The 16,840-nt window shown below is 48.5% G+C and overlaps 1 protein-coding gene across 8 annotated transcripts in view; it reads right to left on the bottom strand.

The window, feature by feature from the left end:
* Nucleotides 1-16,840, bottom strand: part of CHD9 (chromodomain helicase DNA binding protein 9) — a 3,201,601-nt gene that overhangs the window by 242,011 nt on the left and 2,942,750 nt on the right. The window lies entirely within an intron of this gene.

The raw sequence follows: 16,840 nt of genomic DNA, 5'->3' as shown, positions 1-16,840 counted from the left end.
TTCAGGGGTCGTTGAGAGTGCGTTCAGCCTGAACAGCTGTTGCGAGCTACCTTGATGCTGTTTTGTGAGAGGTCACTGCACTGATATTGTGCTATTTGTTTGCTGCATGTGGAGCTTGGGACATTGCGGCTGCCCAATGTCATGAATGAATTCCTTGGAAAAATACCAGACTTCCACTTTTGCGCTCCAAATATAAATTTTATTTGATTGATTACACAGTTGATTCAATACATTGTTTCTCAGTTGTGAGGGTTATAAGGTTCACCCTCAGTTGATTCAATACATTGTTTCTCAGTTATGAGGGTTATAAGGTTCACCCTCTACACGTGTTTCACCTTGCTTGTTTTGGCAAGGATCTTCAGGAGGGATTTTTAACGTATAGTTATGCTAGTTGGAGATATATTGGGATTTCCTTGTTAGTGCTAGCTTCTGATATTACATCAATTTCCTTCATCGTCTCATTTTTTAACACAAATTCGTTGTCTATATCCAAAGTTTTCTGAACAATCTGGAAGTGTTGTTTGGTCTTTGATCATCTTGGCGGTCGCTTTCGAGGGTGTGCATTGGATACGATTGTCCTAGATTCAGGGGTCTCTTCGTCTGAGAGCCATTTAGCAACATATTGCAGTTGGCTCGCTACGTAATAGACCTCATAGTTAGGCAGTTTTATTCCCCCTTTTTCATAAAAGTTCTGCAACTTCCATAGTGCCAGCCTATTCCTGGTACCCTGCCACAGGAAATCTCTGCACATGCCATGTAGTTTGGTGAAGAACTTCTTAGGTATTAAATACTGGATGTTTCCAAAATAATGTAGGAGCCTGGGCAAGACCACCATTTTAAGCATTGCACCTCGCCCCAACATTGTTAGAGGCAACTTTGCCCAAAATTTCATACTCTTTTCGATTTTCCTTATGGCTACCTTGGTATTGTGCTTATGCTCTTCTTCCACTGTGTGATACACATCTATCCCAAGGTAACGAAAAGTACCAACAGCCCGAGGAGCTTGCAGTACCGGCAACTGCCCAGCGGGGATCCCCTTATAACTTCCTAACGGGAAAATAATAGATTTTTGAGGGTTCACCGCTATGCCAGACAACCCAGCATACCTGTCCATAACCTCCAAGAAGTACTGGAGATTCTCCTCCGGGTATCTCAGGTACAACAGCAAATCGTCTGCATACAAGGAGATCAAATGTCGCTCCCCTCCCACTTCGATGCCTATAGTATCGTACTGTTGTCTGAGGTATATCGCCAAAGGTTCTAAAGCTAATATGTACAGCATAGGGGACCATGGGCACCCTTATCTGGTGCCTCTGCCTAGTTGCCATCTCTCAGAAATCACTGCTCCTGTTTTGACTCTGGCCAACGGCTCGCTATATAGCATCTTTGCCCATTTTATGTATCCAGGTCCCATACCATAGCCCGTCAAGGCTGCCAGCAGCCATGGACACTTGACAGAGTCAAAGGCCTTCACAGCGTCTAAAGACACTATTGCCATTTCGCCGTCATTTCTGCTCCCCCACTCAACAACCCGATGGAGTCGCCTATGATTATGAGTTATGTTCCTATTTGGGACATAGCCTGTCTGGTCCGGGTGTATTAATTTGCCAATGACTCTTCGCAGACTGCTTGCCAGTACGGCAGTCAATATCTTACTGTCCTGGTCCAGCATTGAGAGCGGTCTATAGGAGCCACAACTATATCCGGGCTTATTAGGTTTGGGAAGCAGTATTATGATCACTTCTCTAAGTGACTCTGGCAACCGTCCTATCTTAAACACTTCGTTCAGCATATCTAACATCGGGGGAAGCACTTCTGCCTTATGCACTTTATAAAACTCACTTGGAAACCCATCCGCCCCCGGGGTCTTACTAGTAGGTAGCTGCCTCACCACTTCTTCTAGCTCCTCTATGGTAATCGGTGCATCCAACTCCTCTCTTTCTTCAGCACTTATAATGGGCAGACCTATGTCGTCTAGTGTCTCTCTTATTTCTTCACAACTGCTTCTCTCCACATTCCCGTATAGATCCCTGTAGTAATTTTCAAACTCCTGATTAACTTCCTCTTGGGTGTCAGCTACGCTGCCATCTTTTCTTGTTATTGTTCTGATGGTGGATCTGGGGATCTCGCTCTTGTACAACCATGCCAAAAGCCTTCCTGTTTTATCTCCTCCCGCATGCTGTCTTTCTATATATTTCTTGTAGTTAAGGTTAGACAATCTATCCCATAGCTCCGCACATGTCTGTTGCCATTTAAATATCAACTCCATGTTTATTCCAGTGTCATCTCCTCCTTTCAGCGCCTTTTCCAATTCCCTTTCTGCCTCATGTAGATCGGCCAGGATTCCTCCTTGCAGGCCTTTAGATTTCGCTATGGCTACGCCCCGCAACACCACTTTAAAGGCTTCCCATAGCGTGCTCGCTGAGTCCACGCTACCCGTATTTACCTCAAAGTAATTTATAATCTCTTCCCTTATATCTTCCCTAAAAAGGGGGTCTTTAAGTGCCTCTGCTCGGAGACGCCACGTCGGAATCCTCGCTCTTGGGGGGCAGTATTGCCAGCCTATTACGAGAGGCGAGTGGTCCGACAGGACCCACGCCTTATATTCTGCCTGTACCATCTCCATCATTATCTCCGACGTGACGAAGACGTAGTCCAGCCTCGTATGCAACTGTTGTGGGGCAGAATAATGCGAATACTGCCTTTCATGGGGATGTTTTATTCTCCACACGTCCGCCAGACCAAAGTCGTCTAACAGCGTCTGTAGCGCTTTTGCCGCTGGGGCAGGTCTATCAAACTTCCGATCTGATCTGTCCATCTTAGGGTTTAGTACACAGTTGAAATCACCTCCCCAGTTCACCGCGCTCCCCATACACATGCTCAGAGTAGTATTCAGGGTTCTGAAATATGTTGCCGTGTTTTGATTAGGGGCATAGGTGTTCTCAATGCTCCTTGTTCTCCACTAGTCCTCTCAGCATAACCATTTACCCGTCTGCTTCCGCAGTTTCCTGCAACTTGTGAAATGGGACATGCAGCGCCACCCAGATAAGCACTCCTCTGGCATAGGCAGAGTATGTCGAGCCTGCCACAACCCCTTTACATTTTTTCCCCACCGTTCCCAACTTATCCCGCGACAAGTGACTTTCCTGTAACAGTGCAATATCTATTTTTGTCTGCGCAGGTATAACATCACCTTGTTCCTTTTTAAATAACTATTAAGGCCCCTGACATTCCATGTAATAATTTTAAGGTCCCCCCATGGCTTATTAGAGTTCCCGTTCCCCTCCCGCCAATACAGACCAGTTCCTCCTTCCTTTCCGTCTATGTAGGCTCGTTCCCCAGTTCAAACTACCCCCAACTACAAACACCCCACACAGCCCTCCCTCTCTCCCTCCCGCCCGCCACCCTTCCCTTCCCCAACTCCCCAAACTCCCCATTCTCCCTCCCTCTTCCCCTCCCCAACATCCCCCCTCAACTGTTGCCCAGCTCCATCCCTGGATCTCAGGCTCCCCCGCATCTAGCTCTTTCTGGCTCACGCCTGTACTCGAAGCTCTGCAGGGTGAGGTCGCCCTAGTGGCTAACCTGCTACAACTACTATTATTACTCGGGAGGGGAGTAGGGTGCTTACACCCAGCCGCTCCTGTTTGCAACAGTCCAATCACGCATTGCTATTCAATCTGTGCATGTATGCGCACTACTATATTCCAGTCTCTCAAGTTCGACACAGTCAAAGGTATCCCAGCAGAATGTAAACTTTACTCAATCGCATCCTTTAATCTTAAGCACTACCATTATCGCTGTTGGGATACTCGCCCTGCATCCCCTCAATATACATGCATTGTCCCCATCACTTATCGTGTTCCTCTCGAGCCTGCTCCGTATCACGTTCCGGACAGCCCTGAAGGTCCAGCCATGCCGTTGCTTCTTCCGGGGTATCGAAAAAGTACATCTTGCCCTTGTGCTGCACTTTAAATTTCACAGGGTACAGAAGCATGTATTTTATACCCGCTACGCGTAGCCTCCTTTTAATTGTCACATAACTATACCGTTGCCTATAGTCAGGATATGTATAGTCAGAATACGCTGTAATGGTGCATGAAGCCCTTTCAATTGTTCCTCCTTTGCGAAAATACTCCAATATCTTCTCTCGATCTTTATAGTTCAGTATTTTTGCGATTATCGCCCGGGGGGGGGGAGCCCCAGGCTTCGGCCTCCTCGTAAGGGCTCTGTGCGCCCGCTCCACTGCAAATCCTTGCAAATGTTTTTCGGCCCCTATTTCATGTAAGAGTAGATTCTCAATGTAATCTGTAGGGTCTTGGCCTTCCTCCCCCTCCGACAGGCCGACCACGCGGATGTTGTTCCTCCTTGCTCTCCCTTCCGCTTCCTCCGCACGATTCTCCAGGTTAGCTACCTGTTGCTTCAGTATATGAACCTCCTTTGCGTTGTTGCTACTAGTATCCGTGTTGGTTTTCACCGCAGTCTCCAGGCTGCATGTCCTCTCTGCCAACGCCCTAACATCCTGTCTAAGCAGGGCGACGTCGATGCCTACTGCGTCTATCTTGGCCTCCAGGGAAGTGCACAAGTCCGCCATCGCTAACCCCCATGAGTCTTTCAGTTCAGGGATAGCTGCCAAAATCTGGTGATTTTCCGTCGCTATGGTGCTCTCCACCGGTGCTGTCGCGCCCTTAAGCGCTATGGTCGCAGGGAATAGCTGCGTTTTAGCAAAAGCTTCCATTGTGGATGGTTTGTTCTTGTTCTTGCTTATGGCCCCTCGCCCTGTCATCTTGCGGATGCAGTTATGTGTCTGGGGTTGCTTGGTCTCTGACGTATCGACCCTGCACTTCTGTTTTGATGCGTACCCAGTGTGGCACTTCAGGTCTTAGGCAGTTGTCCAGAAAAACTTCTGTATAGGCTTGTGTTCGTCAGGCTATTTCATAGAGTGGGTTTTGCTCTCCCACGTTTTGACTTATTGCATCATACAAATCACTTTTACCTCTGCCTTGATCACCTGGCTTTTGGGCTCTGTGCACCGTTGCATATATCCACAGCAGTCTTCCTTCCATACTCCCCATATGCCGTGCTCCTCTATGGTGTCTTGTACTTTTAGGCTCTGTGACACCTTCAGGGTAATCTGCTGATTCTTCAGCCTCCCAGCATGCCCCAAGTTCCCAGTAATGCGCACCCCTTTGCCCCTAGGAGTGCAGGGCCATCTCCATCGGTGTCAGCCCAACAGCATGTAAAGGTGTCCTCCAGTAGCTGTTGTTATAGAGTGCTCGATTCCACCATTCTATTCTCCAGCTCAGCAGCAAGGAAGCAGGGCGTGCACGTCATCACATTTGTGTTCTATCCGTCCATGTATCCGCCGTCCTTCTTGCATGCAGACAAAGTCTCTACATTATCAACTCTGTGCCACAACGTATCAACTACATGTCGCTCCAGCGCCTTTGTAATTATTGGCTGTTAAAGTGTGGCAGGACCCGCGTCGTCCCTTTATGTACCGCGGGTCCTTCACAAACCTTGTGCGGCAGCTTGAGGCGCTGCACGAAGCTCCCGCTGGCCTCGCCCGCACCGCCTGGGGCTCCAGAATCCCGTCTGAGTCAAACGCGTGCCCTGATTGTTGCCGTCTCGCTCTCCAGAGCTCGGCTCGCCACCCTGTCCTCTTTTCTCGTGCAGGGCGCTGCTGCTTCAGGAAGCGCCGTGAGCCATACTAGGCGAACACAGCTATTATTAGCCCCAGCGGGCCTCACACAGTCTTCGCGCTCCGGTCCTTCGCCGCAGCTGCTTCCGCCCCCGTTTATGCCGCGGCCTCTTGCTCGAGGGCACATGGCTACATTCACGCCGTGCAGCCAGTATTTCGTGGAAGTGCACGGGAGGCAACCAACTCGCTTCCTAGTCCTTTGTTCCCGGGCTTTCAGTCCCGCTCCGCTGCCTGGCAATTCGCCCGATGATGAAGCGCCGCCCCGAGGAGCGCACCACCACCAGTGGGCACCCAGCGAGGGGCCACTCAGTGTCCACGATCCAGTTCGATCGTTATAATGGCCAGGGCTTTGTTGTCTGCCATTTTGGGTCCATTAGCATTTCCAGGGCCGCAAGATCAGAGCTCCATATCTGCTGCACGCTGCATTCAATGGGCTTGTTTCTTTTAGCAGTTATAGGACTCATGTTCCGACACATGCGCCAGCATTTTTGGAACATCTGAGTTACTTTGCACGCATTTTCTCGGATCGACGACGGATCAACAGGAGCAGCTGCACTCGGGCACGTCCTACTCCATGGCTGCTTAGCCACGCCCCCTCGTGGTCAGCACAGTCACATGACATCACCTGGAGCCGGTGACAAAAATGTCCAGTCGCAGCCTCAATAATATTTAAAAAATTAATAATCTGCAGGAGGAATGTATTCATTAGATTACAACTTTCTTCTTACAGTCTAGCTCAATTGTCTTGCTCACATAATTACTTGATCTGCACTCAAAATAAATTGCTCTTGTAAAGGTGTCAAAGAAGGAAGTTGACACAAAGGCAGCACATGTGTGGTTGAAGACTTTTATTAACGTAAAATAAACCCTCATTATCCCAGTCTGTATGAGGGGTTTCCCTGCCTCGAACTAAATCTCAAGGAACTGTCAGAATGTCTGTCCAAATGAAAATCCACCGCCTGTGTCAGAACCTACTTCTAACCCTTACACACTAACTAAAACTAATGTTGTCCAACGGAAAAGTCTCTCTCTTAGAGAATGGCTCCCTTCTTCTGGTGTCTGGGTAGCGTTCCCTCAATGTTCTCTTGCAAAAACAATGCCAGAGGGAATGACTCCCTTTCCCTGGCCTGCAGCAATCTCACAGAAAGTTCTCTCTCTGGGAGAATGACTTCCTTCTCCTGGTGTATGCACTATGTTCCCAAAAATGTCCTCTTGAACACAAATGCCAGAGGGAATGACTACATATCCCTGGCTGGAAACTTCAGGACTTTGTACAGTCACTTTCTATACCAGGAAAATATCTCCCTTCTCCTGGTATCGACCAGCACTGTCCAATGACTGAGGGAATGACTCCCTTCCCTACGCCCCTTCAGTGTACTTGACTGGCTTTAATTTTCCCACCACGGGAATGATTCCCTTCTCCTGGTGTTTGAAAGGTCTATTCTCACTTGGGATTTGCCTTAGCTCTTTTTCACAGAATCAACAAAGTTCTACTTATCCAGGGTCCCAGACCTTTCTCTGGTGGTCAGTGGGCTTACCTCTGCCACTGATACAAGGAGGATGTCCTAGGATGCACTCTTCTCTTTCGTTGGTGTTAGGCAAGACTGTATGCAGTACCCTTTGGGTGCACTACAACAACCCTGATCTCCTGGCAATAGAAACCCAACCTTTGGTATAAGTCTGCACTACACAGGTTGGTAACGTGTGGAGCAGCCAGGCTTATCTCAAGAGGGGTCAATGTGAGCTGTAGGTGAATTACACAGAGATTCACAGTGATAAGTATTCAAATACACTCTTACACACAAGGTTTCTTGCGTAACCAATTATTAATTTATTTACCAGTCAGTTATAATAAGCCTTCTTCAGAAGGGAGCAATATTAAGCAACACACAAATACACTCCAAAAATACACACTACCCATACCCTCAGGTGACTTCAAGAGCTAGGGTGCTGTTGGCATTAATATATCACTGTTGCATTTATAATATTCTTGGGAGTAGTGTTAAAGAGAAGAGAGTTCAGAATAAAACAAGTATTCACACAGTTATTCCTAAGTAGGTAAGTACTTTCAAAGCAACCCCCAATGCAAAATGAGTTAACCCTTTCCTGGAAGGAAGGCAAAACACATAAGCAGAAGAGTGAAGTGGCAAGTCAGGGAGCCAGGCTAGCCAATGTTGTTATCAAAAGTAAAGGTGGACTGAAGGTCTTCTTGCAGATATGTAGAAAGACTTTTCCAATGTTTAAAAAGTCTTTGTAGAATAGAAGAAAATAAAAGTAGAGCCACATGCTGATTAAGCTGTTAAGTAAAGAAGCTGCAAGCAACTCTACACATGCAACCAAGCAAGTCTCCAACGAGGACAAGTGGCTACACAACAAGAGGTAACTTCTCTCAGACTTTACAGTACCTTTAGGTTGAAGAAAAAGTGCAGCAGATGACTTCGGTTCCTGTGCAGCTTTGCAGATCTCGCTGTTCCTGGGCCTCAGTCATGGGGAAAAGAGGGAGGACTTCTGGGGACTCCTGCACTGCAATGGGATGGTCACAGCTCGCAACCGGCAAACTTCAAACAAGTGGCTATTCGATGTTTCAGCTCCTTGCGTCTACCGCAAATAGCAACAATGCGGTTCCTGGTTGTCGAGATGGGCTTTCCTTGCTTCTGGGGTCCCGCACTCTGTTGAGGGGGCTCAGGCTCGTCAGTCCTGCTTCCTGGGAGTCCGGAGGATCTTCCTGGAGCTCTTGGCCAGCTTAAAAGCAATGCACACAAACTGGTGTTTCTCTCCCTGGCTATCCGGTTACAGCAGCAACTGCAGTGGATACTTGACCAGCTTTGAGAGGATGTCCAGGTGTCTTACTTTGGAGTTGATTGGTACCACCAACTCAAAGGGAGAAGTCGTCCTTGCAGGGGCTTCTCGGTCGATACGAATTTGGAGTTTCAGCACAGCAGCAGGGCTTCCCCGGGCAAACCAACGGTCCAGGATTTCCAGCAGGCGTCCTCTTCAAGTTCTTCTTCGGATTCCTTCATCTAGTGGTCGACTCTGCCTTCCAAACCAAAAAGCCTTGCGTTTTATACAACTTGCTCCCATTCATTCCAGCCTGACTGTCAGTCACCCAGAAGGGTGGCTGTCCTTGCCGGACAGTCAGCCGGCCAATCACCTAAGAGTGCATTCCTGTCTCCTAGGAGACTAAGCACAGGGAGTTTCGGGCACCTCCATTGCTTCCTGCCCCCGCCAGACACCCTGGAGCCAGAGGTGGGCTTCACTCATGAATCCCGGCAAAGGAAAAATGAACAAAGGGACCAAACCTGATTTGGCACACAGAGTAAATCTCAAGAAGGACCTTTCCACAAAAAAATGGCGAAAAAAAAGCATGGGGCCATTTTGACAAAAATGTCACCTGTGGGTGCTTTACCGTGGCTGCGAACACAGCCTGTGGTAAAATCCCATAATGGTATTAAAAGTAAACCACTGCCAGCAGCCATTCAGTGAGGAAAGGGTAACAAACATTTTACATGAGAAGCTAGACAAAGGAGATACTAAGTAACCCCTCCAGCAACCTATTGTAAGATAGTGTGTGCTGGGTCTAGAAAGTTACAAATGTAAGTAAAGTCAATTTCACTTTAATGCTCTAGGAAACAGTAGTTTTTTTCCAGAGAAGGTATTTAAACCTTTGGGAAATCTGAAAGATGTCCCTGTGTCACTGCACTGAAGGTGCTGTGTGACACAATGTAAAAAATGATGCCTATGGAGTTTGTCAGACTCCACAACCCAAAGAAACACAGTGTACAAAACGACATTAAAATACATGAGAGAGTGGGAAAAAGAGTCTCGCTCTCTCCAGGTTAAAAAATCAAGATCTTAAAATCCAGCAAAGTTGCTGGGGGTCTCTAAGGTAGAGGGAATTAGCACACTTCTGAGAATTTTCCCTAACAGTTGGGATCCCAGACCCTTCTCTGGTGGTCAGTGGTCTTATCCTGCCACTGGTATGAGGAACATTTCCTCAGATCCACGCTTCACTTTTATTCGGGTCCCAGACCCTTCTCTCGTGGTCAGTGGTCCTATCCCTGCCACTGGTATGTGTAAGATTCCTCCGGATGCACTCTTTACTTTTGTTCATTTCCCAGCCCCTTGGATCACTTGCCCTGGCCTGAAGCTGAGACCTCTTAACTCCCACCACGTTCCAACCAGTCCGCCCGCTCATCCCGTTACCTTCTGGGACTTGCTTGCACAGCACCGATCTCTCCAGGCACTGGGGTCAATCTCCTACCCGCAACCGCTGGCTGCTTCTGTGCTTCTGCAGCGGCTCCACGTGTTGAGGCTTCTTGCAGTCTCTGCCCCGTTCAGGAATGCACCGTCCACCTCCTCTTGGAGGTCATGCCACTGCCTCGCCTATTTGCAGTTGACCTTGGGATCCTGCCACCGCAGGACCCCTCACAGACTCACTCAGCTTCCTGCCGGCGCCCTCTATAGTACGCTTCCCTCTGGTCCACCATGTACTTTGAAACTCCTGGGTTCTCTGACCAGGGAGGAAGGCGAAGACTTTGAGTACTTCTTCACTTTCCTTCTTATGGAGATTGCTCCGCCCCAGCGTAACGTCAAGACCTGTTGTCAATGACTCATTGGTATTCCTCCTGCCTCCTGTGAACCACCTCATCTCAGTACCAGAAAAGTCAGTTATCCTTATGCTTTCTATGATCTTCTTCATCCGAGTACTTTGAATCTTAGTTGTACCCTGGCACCTCAGAAATACATTGAGTTACTATCAATATAGTAGTTGGCAATTGAGGGGGGAGGGGCGGGCTAAGGCATGCGAGGGAGTGATGTTATGTAACGTGCTGTACCCAAGGTGATCACTCTTATCCCCAGAGGGGGTGTCCCTCACTGTGAGATCCTACCACATTATACCACCCCCTAGGGGGACTATTGGGTAGCAGCCGCACCATCCTAGCATCATGGGAAAAGGCCCTCCCCCTTGGGGAGAAGTGATGATACCTAGCCAATCGTCACACACTGTGCTAAGCAATAGCCATATGTGATGGCTCTTATCCTAGTCTACAGTTTCTGGGCCTTCTAGTGGAATTCCCCTTTTCCCTCTACAATTTCTAGAGCTTTAGGAGTTTTTCTCATTTATTAGAACATATAAAGAAGCTGCCTACAAGTTTCGTCAGATCCAAAAAAAAACAGACATACAGACAAAAGGACCCATATGGCCACATTTAAAGATTAGCGATATTTCCTTAGGAAATAACACCAAGCTCAAGTACCACTACACTGCATGCAACAATTGAAGTTTCTGCATGACCTAGAATCATGTGCACTCTTCAGTTACTCTCCATTTTGTAGTCCCATTGACCACCATGGGGACTATATATACCTGCATGCTTTCAAAGAATTGTGCGGAGGACATTTCTTCGGAACAAAAACAGGTCGTTTTAACAGAGTTTCATTTCGAAATGTTTTAATTTGGCTGTGAAGTGGAAGTCACCCTGTTAGCACAACTTTTTCCAACATTGCTAAAGTCTAAATGAGGTTCTTACGGATCAATCTTACATGAGTGACTAGATGCTTAAAAAGTAAAACATATTCACATATATGGGATACATTACTCACCGTAATCGTATTTCTGATGCTTGTATCTGCTTAGATTCAAATGCTGTGCATAGGCCGACATCTAGTGGAAGCTGCAGAGTATTACAGTTTGTTTTTTGAAACTCAAAAATGGGCGTCGACACAGGGCGTGCCAGTAATACTATCCCTAGTGTGGCGTCCACTGTACCCATGATCCCTCACGCGTGTATGGCCCTCAGATTGTATTTTTTCTGACATGAGGTAGCATGAGGAGCAGCGCGAGTACAGATTATCCAAGCAGATAGATAGATAAGACTACAAGCATCCTTGCGCCTTCTCTCAGAGGGGAGGAAGGGCGGGCGCATGTGAATCTAAGCAGATACAAGCATCAGAAATACGATTAGGGTGAGTAATGTATCCCTTCTGAGGCTTGTGGAATCTGCTTAGATCACATGCTGTGCATAGATTAGTGAGTAGTGTTAGAAGAAGGAGGTGGGATCTGAGAAGGGTCATGAGCAAATAAATGTCTTAGAACCGCTTGTCCCACTTGAGTATCTGTCTTGGAATGAGTGTCAATGGAGTAGTGCTGAGTAAAAGTGTGAATAGAGCTCCATGTAGCTGCTTTGGAAATGGTGTCAAGGGGTACATTTGCAATGAAAGCCAGAGTGGCCCCAATGCCTCTTGTAGAGTGGGCTCTTGGCGTAAAAGGCAGTCTCTTTTCAGAAAGGGAGTAACATAGCTGGATACAATTGACTATCCACTTGGAGATGGCACCTTTAGAGACGCGATCTCACTCTCTGCTTGTAGCTACGGAGACAAACAGTTGGTCTGTTTTCCTTAGCGGCCTGGTCTTGTCTACATAGTAGAGGACCGCTCTTCGCACATCTACAGTGTGTAGTTTCACCTCAGCAGAGCTTTTGGGTTCTTGAAAGAAGGCCGGAAGCTCAATGGACTGGTTAACATGGAATTTAGGAATGAACTTAGGTGAGAACCTAGGGTGTGTTCTTAGAACCAGTTTATCCTTATGAACAGTAAAGAAAGGATCCTGCACTGACAGAGCCTGAATTTCGCTGACCCTTCTTATGGATGTAATGGCTACTAAGAAGGCAGTTTTAAAGGTCAGGTGTTTGAGACTGGCTTTATGCATGGGTTCGAAGGGTGGGCCCATGAGTTTAGCAAGCACCACATTAAGGTCCCATCCAGGTGGTGGGTTTCAAATTGGAGGGTGGAGTCTCTTTACCCCTTCCATGAAGGCTTTAACCACTGGTACTTTCCACCACGAAACCTTGTTATGGGAGGTGGTGTAGGCTGATAGCGCCGCCAGGTGTACCTTGAGTGAATTAAATACCAAGCCTGCATCCAGCAGGTGGAGCATGTAGGTGACAATATTGGAAGGAATGCAATCAACCGGGTTGATTTGCTTATTCTGGCACCAGATAACAAATCTCTTCCATTTATCAAAATAACAGTGCCTCGTGTTTGGTTTCCTAGATTCCTTTAGGATGTCCAAGCACCTCTGTGGTAGTTGAGATGTCCAAACTCTATGACTTTAGGGGCCATGCTGCCAAGTTCATTGAGCTAAGTTGAGGATGCACTGTTTGACCTTGGTGCTGGGATAGCAGGTTGTGCCAGCACGGGAGTCTGATGGGTTTGCACGCTGCTAGTCTGCTCAAGTGTGGGAACCAACGGTTGTCTCGCCCACATGGGAGCAACTAGGATGAGTGTCATAGATTCCCTGTGCATCTTGTTGACCACTTTCCTCATGAGAGGAGTTGGTGGAAAAGCGTAGGCAAACATTCCTGACCATTTCATCCACAGGGAGTTCCCCCTGGAGTCTGGCTGGGGGAACCTGGATGCAAATCCTGGGCATTGTCTGTTTTCGCTTGTGGCGAATAGGTCTATAGTGGGGAAACCCCACTGTGAGAAGAGATCTTCTACGATTTCTCTGTGCAGACAACCTTCGTGTTCTTCTGCTCACAGCGTCTGCTAGTGAATTGAGATCCCCTGGAACATGTTGAGATGGGAGGTAAATGTTCCGTCCGAGTCCCCATGTACAGATTTGGCGAACAAGTCCCTCCCTGTTTGTTTATGTAAAACATTGCTGTTGTACTGTCTGTTAAGATCTGTACTGACAGGTTTAACAGGTGGGGTTTGAACGCTTGAAGCGCTCTGAAGACTGCCAGAAGCTCTAGCAGATTGATATGATTCTTGGCCACTGTGTGAGACCAGAGACCCTGAGCTGTGTGGTGAAGGAGGTGTGCTCCCCACCCCGACAGGGACGCGTCTGTAGTGACTACAGCTTGTATCTCCGGATCGTATGAGGGTTTCCCCTTTGACAGGTTCTCTTTTGTCCACCAGTGAAGACTTTGTACAAGTGTTGGTGAAATGACCATTAGATCGTCCCACTGACCACTTGCCTGAGACCACTGTTTCGCCAACCATTCTTGCATGGGTCACATGCGCAGGCGCGCGTGGGGGACCAGGTAAATACATGACGCCATCATGCCTAGCAAACGCATCGCTTTGCGCACCCTTATCTGGCGACCGGACTGATATTGAGGAATTTGCAGAAGTAGATTCCGAATTCTTTCCTCTGATGGAAAGGCCAGTCCCTCTTGAGTGTTTAGGACAGCTCGTAGGAACTGTTTGGAGGTGCTCGGCACCAAGCTTGATTTTTTTCTCGATGATAGAGAAACCCAATTCGAAGAGGAGGTCGATCGTTCTTTGGATGTTGGATCTGCAAATTACTGGGGTCTCCCCCGTGATCAGCCAGTCGTCCAGGTAAGGGTACACAGGGATTGCCTCCCTGCGCAGGTGTACCGCTGCCACCGCCAGTACTTTGGTGAATACCCTTGGAGCCGAGGTTATACCGAAGGGCAGCACCTTGAACTGGTGGTGCTGACTGTCCACCTTGAAGCGCAAGAATCTTCTGTGCGCTGGGAACATGGAAATATGAAAATAGGCATCTTTCATGTCCAATTTTGCCATGTAATCCCCTCTTTTTAGGAGTGGGATTACCTCTTGGAGAGTAGTCATGCAAAATTTTGGGGCTTGAAATACTTTGCAGGGCGTAAGTCTAATACTGGGCGCATTGTCAAATCTTTTTTTGGCACAAGGAAGTAAGTTGAATAGATTGCCCGGGACGAGTTCTATTGCGTACTTTGCGAGAAGATTGACGATTTCCTCGAGGAGGATCTTTTGGTGGTCGAGGGAATGTATTTTCTTTCGTGGAGGGTGGTTTCGGGGGCACTCTAGCAGTTCGATGCAGTATCCTGCGGACACTGTGGACAGCACCCATCTGTCTGATGTGATCCCTTCCCATGCTTGGGTGAAGTTGGAAATGCGGCCCCCGACTGGGGATGAGTGGGAAGGGACCCTGAGCGGAACGTCACTGCTTTGCGGGAGGCGTACCGCCTCTGCCGGGGCTGCCTCTACCTCTACCACGGCTCCTCCTGTTACCTCTGCCGTAACTTTGGGTAGTCTGCTGGTTACCACCCCATGATGTACCCTGACCCTGTGCATAATTGGAGTCCCTCTGCGAATTTTGGCCACGTGAGCAACGAAAATTACTATTCCCTCTTTGATTTGGGGGCTTATTCGTCAATTGTCCCAGGGACTTTAGAGTATCATACTCGTCTTTGGCAGTTTTCAATCCGTCCTCTACCGCTTTGCCAAACAAGACATTCGGTTCCACCGGCATGTCAATAAGGGTTGCCTGGGTCTTGGGTTTAAACCCCGACTGTCTTAGCCAAGTGTGCCTTTTAATGATAGTGCTCTCTGCTGTGTCCCAGCCTGCATTATCTGCAGTGTCAAAGGTGGTCTTCAGGATGCAACCGGACACAGCTCTACCCTCCGACACGATCTGGGCCAACTGGCCCTTTAGTGGTTCCGGTGCGGAGTCAATGAGAGCAGCTACCTGCTCCCACGGGTGGCAATTATAGCTTGCCAGCAGAGTGGTGGTGTTGGTGATTCTTTCCTGGTAAGCGGAAGTGGAGGCTACCTTCCTTCCTAACCCATACATTCTTTTGCTCTCCTTGTCTGGGGGAGCCTCAGATGATGATAGAGGTGTCCCCGCTCTATTTCTGGTGTTTGTAATTACCAAGGAGTCGGGCTTCAGTTGACCCCTTATGTAAAGAGGGTCTGGCTGTGCGGCCCTGAACATCTTCTAAATTCTGGGTTTACAGCCCTGGTGAGATTAGGAGTGAGAAGGGAAGGATCAATTCTACGCTGGATAGATTTGAGAATAGGAACGGCTTGAGCGATGGGTCTCTTGTCTCCCACTAGCTCTTTTGTGAAGTCCCTCTCCTCTTGCGCCCCCCGAGTGTCTATGCGAAAGTGCTCTGCCGCTCTAGCAAAGACCTCATTTAGAAGGGGCTGGTTATTCACTGGAGAGTCGATAACCTGAGGTTCTTTGTTAACAGGAGAGTCTATATTGTAGACCTCTGCAACGTCTTCCTCCTCCCCATCCTGGCCCTCGTCATCTCCATAATAATCTACCCCCACTTGGTCGTCCAACATTTGTAAGTCTGGATCTTCACCATACTGTTGTGGATCCTCACCATACTGTTGGTAAAGTTGGATGTAGCAAGGGTCTGAAATCAGGCCCCGAGTTTGAGTCTAAAATCGAGGTTTCTTACTAGGGGGCTGAGGGTCCCTGGATCCTGAAGGAGTAGCGTTGTCTGGGGTAAAGCTAAGGAAATGTACTGGGTTTTTAGAGTAGAAATCAGCCAGGGAAGACATTCTCCTCATTAATCTCTCTATATCTTCACTGCTCCATTCTCTGGAGCTGGGGATGACAACCTCCTGTGAAGGTTCCCCTTCTGTTCCCATATCCTGAGGAGTGGGAGGAATAGGTTTGGACTTATGAGCAGGGACAGGGGTCTTGGATTTTCCCTTATCTGAAAACTTTTGTCTGTCCTTCTGTGTCTGTGGTGCAGAATTAGAGTGTGAAGATCTTTTCTGTTTATCCCTTTCCCCTTGAGTAGAAGAGTGTTTTCCTGATGTTTTCACCTTCTCTGAGCTTTTCGACACCTGCCGCCGAAATTCGGGGGTACTCTCTCTCTCTTTCGAGTGTGCACGTCGTGACTCGGAGGCAGACGCCGAACGGGCTGCCGGAGCCGACTTCTTGTGTGCGGCCTGGGGGTGGAGGTCGGATTCGTCTTCTGACGAACGTACCTCCGTGACTTTGGGAAGCGAGGCACTCTTGGCAACTGTGGACGGTTGCCTTGTGTCATGCGGCGATCTCGACCTGGAACGCCCAGAGGACACCGATTCGGTGGACCGCTCTCTCTGTGCCTCTTTCTTCCGAGAACTCGACACGTGTGTCGAGTCTTGGTTGGACTTAGAGTGTTTATGTGTAGTAGTAGTGTGGGTAGCGCTCGTGTCGCCGGGGGTGTTCCACATAACTGCCCTGCCAGACAATCCTCCGAGGTTGGGGACTTGCGCTTGGGCATCTTTCGACACCTCTGTGCCCTCGCCGTCTGAAAGTACGGCGGCACTGCCATCACTGAAGGCACCCACCGCTTCCATGGCCTCGAGCTGCCTGGCGTGGTGGGCCCAACGTTTAGTGGAGCGGTCCTT

This window comes from Ambystoma mexicanum, chromosome 1q, assembly GCF_040938575.1.
Source record: "Ambystoma mexicanum isolate Mex_15411 chromosome 1q, UKY_AmexF1_1, whole genome shotgun sequence".
Lineage (NCBI taxonomy): Eukaryota > Metazoa > Chordata > Amphibia > Caudata > Ambystomatidae > Ambystoma > Ambystoma mexicanum.
The sequence above is the reverse complement of the archived record's forward strand: the minus strand, read 5'-3'. Positions and strand labels throughout refer to the sequence as shown.